Source organism: Microtus ochrogaster, chromosome 8 (assembly GCF_000317375.1).
Source record: "Microtus ochrogaster isolate Prairie Vole_2 chromosome 8, MicOch1.0, whole genome shotgun sequence".
Classification (NCBI taxonomy): domain Eukaryota; kingdom Metazoa; phylum Chordata; class Mammalia; order Rodentia; family Cricetidae; genus Microtus; species Microtus ochrogaster.
In genome coordinates this window covers 71,006,332-71,010,510 of record NC_022015.1, presented here as the reverse complement: position 1 = coordinate 71,010,510, position 4,179 = coordinate 71,006,332, and positions in this window count along the sequence as shown.

The window sequence follows — 4,179 nt, the reverse complement described above, 5'->3', positions numbered from 1 at the left end:
AAGCCAAGCCAAGGCTGGGCATTCTTAAGTAAGAGTAAGACTCCATGTGTGGTTTATTTGGGAGGAAACAGAGAGCCAAGAGTAGAAGAATCAACAACCAACTACATCCCTCTCCCCTCTCCAAGTGTCCCCACCACCATTTGTCTCCTCTTTTCTTGATGACTGCATTCTGACAGGGCTGAGATGCAATCTTAACGTACACTTGATCTGTATTTCCTTGATGCAGAGCCTACCATGTAAAAAGTTAGGAAGACAGAGCCGGCAGGATGACTCAGCAGCAAGGCTGCCTGCTGTCAAGTATGAAGACCCAAGTTCAAACTCTGGAATTAGCATGGTGGAAGGAGCGGTTTGACTGCTGGCAGTTATCTTCTGAACACACCTGCAAGCTGTTTCTGGAGTACACACACACACTCACAGACACACACATGAGGCATACACCCATACACACCCACACACAGGGAGACCCACACAGACCCACACACATAGACATCACCCCCCCACACACACTCACTCACAGACACACACACAGGGAGACCCACACAGACCCATACACATAGACATCACCCACAGACACACACACACACACTCACTCACACACACTCACTCACACTCACTCACAGACACACACACAGACGCACACATGAGGCACACCCCCACACACACCCCCACACAAGGAGACACACAGACCCACACACAGAGACATCCCCCCACAGAGACACACACACATTCACAGACACACATACACACATATGAGGCACACACACACAACCACACATAGGGAGACACACAGAGACCCACACACAGAGACACCCCCTGACAGACACACACACGTGAGGCACATACAAAAAGCATGGAAGGAAGTAATAAATAAATGAATAAATAAATACAAATAAAAATTAAAGTTAGGAACATGGTATGGTAATTCCAGGCAACTTTGACAGAGTATTATGTATTAGGTATAAAGTAACTTATTTAATTTCCAGAAAAATCTGTGGAGGTAGATATCATTACCATTTCCATTTGTAGCAGAAGACATTCAACCACAGAGTGATTAAATACTTGGTTGTTCAACATTTGTCTATCACATCCAGTATTTTATACTATGTTACAACTACCTACTATACTTTTGTTCAGTGACATATAAAGTTTTACATGGCTTTACTTACAAAGTTCCTATAATTTTAGTGCTCCCTCTTTCTTTTCTTTCTTCCCTCCCTCTTTGCTCCTTCCATCCTTTCTCCTCATCCTTTCTTCTTATTCAACATATCTAGAAACAGTACCTAACTAATAAACAGAAGAAAGATTCCCCAACAATTCTTTTCTAGCTACATCCTGTTCACAACGATATTAGTGAAATTCTCAGATGACTTTAAAAGAAGTTGTGCTGCAGAACCTAGGACAAGCCAAAGAAATATAAACATTAGCAATATGGCAAAGAGAATGACACTCAATTTGGAAAAATGTCAAGTACAGGTACTTGGGGAAAAGGAACTGCAAACAAAAACTTTTACAGGGAGGGCAACACCTGCAAAATAGTAATGGTTGCAGAGACCCAAGGGTGACGCTGAGCAGCAAGTCAGACACATAGTTGCTTTATAATATTGTGAGAAAAATGTGATGCTGGCCGCTTGTCGTGAAGCAGGGGAGTCTGACTGACTGTGGTGACAGCGGCTGGGATGCTGCTTTTAGTTTTGGACACTTCATTAGGAGAAAATTGTTGATTAGCATTTGGGAATTTGGAGGCACGAAACAAGAACCATTAAAAGTATTTACTAGACTTGACTCACCCATTCAAACCCAATGATGCAGAGGGATAAAGGAATATACCTCTGTGCTTAGCATGTATGGCTGAAAAATTGAAGTCTCTTCATTTTAAATTTAGCATAGAATCACTGGTTGTTGAAGGGGAGAGGGACTTTGGAGATGAGTTTTCGTGACCTGTAAGTTCCTAGACTAAAATTCTGTTAATAGGGTATGTTGCTCTTGTGCAGTGCATTGAAAAGACATCTAGAAAGTTTTTTAAAACATAGACTTGATCACATTAATATTATTTATCTGTTTAAAAACTTCAGTAGTTTCCTATGGCACTTGAATAAATTCATCCATCTACCAGGGACTCAGAAGGTTCTGCTGAATGTGGTTTTTTTTTCGAGACAGGGTTTCTCTGTAGCTTTGGTGCCTGTCCCAGAACTAGCTCTTGTAGACTAGGCTGGCCTCGAACTCCCAGAGATCCGCCTGCCTCTGCCTCCCGAGTTCTGGGATTAAAGACGTGCGCCACCACCGCCCGGCTGAATGTGGTTTTTACCCGAATCTCAACTTTAGTTTCTACCACTCCACCCCAAGTGCTTCAATCTTTAACCACAGCTGGTTTCTTACTGTTTCTAGAATGCTCCAAGCTCTTCCTCCTAGACCAGCTTCTTGCATTGTGGGTTCTTTTCCATCTTTCTTCCTGCAGTGAACATCTTATTTTCAGTCTCCATTCCTGATCCATAATCCTGTTTATAATATCAACACGATGTGTAATTTTCACTTTTATTTCTTTCTTACCTTTTCTCTAGTAGAGTATAAAACCCAGAAGCGGAAAGACCTTTCCTGTCTCTCTCAGTAATTTCTGATTCCAGGGCTTAGCATGGGCATTAGTTGATATTTCTATTCTTGTAAATATTCCTGACTTTATTCATTGTTTCTCATAAATCATGTATACTCACAGAAATCCCATGCAGTAGCACCATCGTTAGCTCCACCATAACTAGCCACAATATATAGAAATAGGAGGTAGAGCTAGGATTAAGTCTAGATAGAATGAGTGGCCCAGGATCCAAAGCTATATGCTACCTTTTCCCCAAGGAAGAATGCAGGCAAAGAATCCCCCCTCCATATTTGAGAATTCATCAGTCACTCCTACTGGTGAAAATGGGAAAATTTAGGGAGAACATAGCTGGGGGAAGAGCAATGGGGACCAGATCAGGATGTAGAAGTTCTGAAGGAATGAATTGTGCTTTGTGTGATACAACTGTGGGGAGGTAAAAAACAAAACAAAACAAAACAAAACAACAAAAGGGTTGTGTTTCCTGGTTTGTTAGCAAGTGGTGAAGGACTGGGACAAAGGGTTTGGTAGCAGGCCCCTCATATGAGCTTACTTATCAGAGGCCAAAACATGACCTTATACCTATTTTTGAATGAATACTGAGAAAGACTTGTTTAACTAGCAAAAACAAACTACAGTGTTTCCAAAACTGAGATATTAAAAAAAAATTCTGGAAATTGCACCCAAATCTTGAGCATGCTACAAATGTGAGTTGCCGCTGAATCGCAGCCTTGGTCTTTCCAAGGTCTTTCTTTATTGAACATTCAAGTGACTCTGTGTCTATTATCTGTGGAAGCAAGGGTATGGGAGTCAAGGGCAGCCCTGTTATAAACCAGAAAGGTTTATTTTGGTGAAGAAGCCAGCAGGGATAAAACCTCAGGTTGCATGCTGTCTGTTGCTGTGCAGAACAAGTTTCTAGATACTCTGTCAAAACTGAAAGGATTTTAGGAAGAAAGACTTGATGATATACTAAAATTATTTGTACAAACTACTGTTATTTGTGTAGGTGAATATTATCACTAATAACCTTTTTCTTTGGATTAGCAGGAATGAAAACATTTATAAGGAATTTTCTTAGTTCACTAATAGTGGCCCTGGCTTTTTCAAAATTTAATTTTCCTGTATTTCTTTCTGATTATCATCATCATCATCATCATCATCATCATCATCATCATCATCATCATCATCACCAATTTCCAGAGTAATATTTATAAAATACAGACCCTGTGTTCTGATTTGGGCTTTCCACTGGGTTTCTATTGTTCATAGGATGAAACATAAACCACTTACCAGGGCCAAAGTCCTTCACAAATTGTGTCCTCTAGCCTTTTGCTTTATTTGTTTGGTAGGAAGTGGCAGAGGTGAGACTTGATCCGAGAAAAAGCTACATCCAGAGCTAATATTATTTTTTTAAAAAGATTTTTATTTTATGTGTGTGAGTCTGCCGCCTGCATGCATGTATGTGCCCATGGAAGTCAGATTTCCCGGGTCCGGAGTTATAGATGGTTATGAGCCACCATATATGTCCTGGGATCTGAGTCCCCATCTTCTGCAGGAGCAGTCAATTCTCTTATCCACTGAGCCATCTCTCC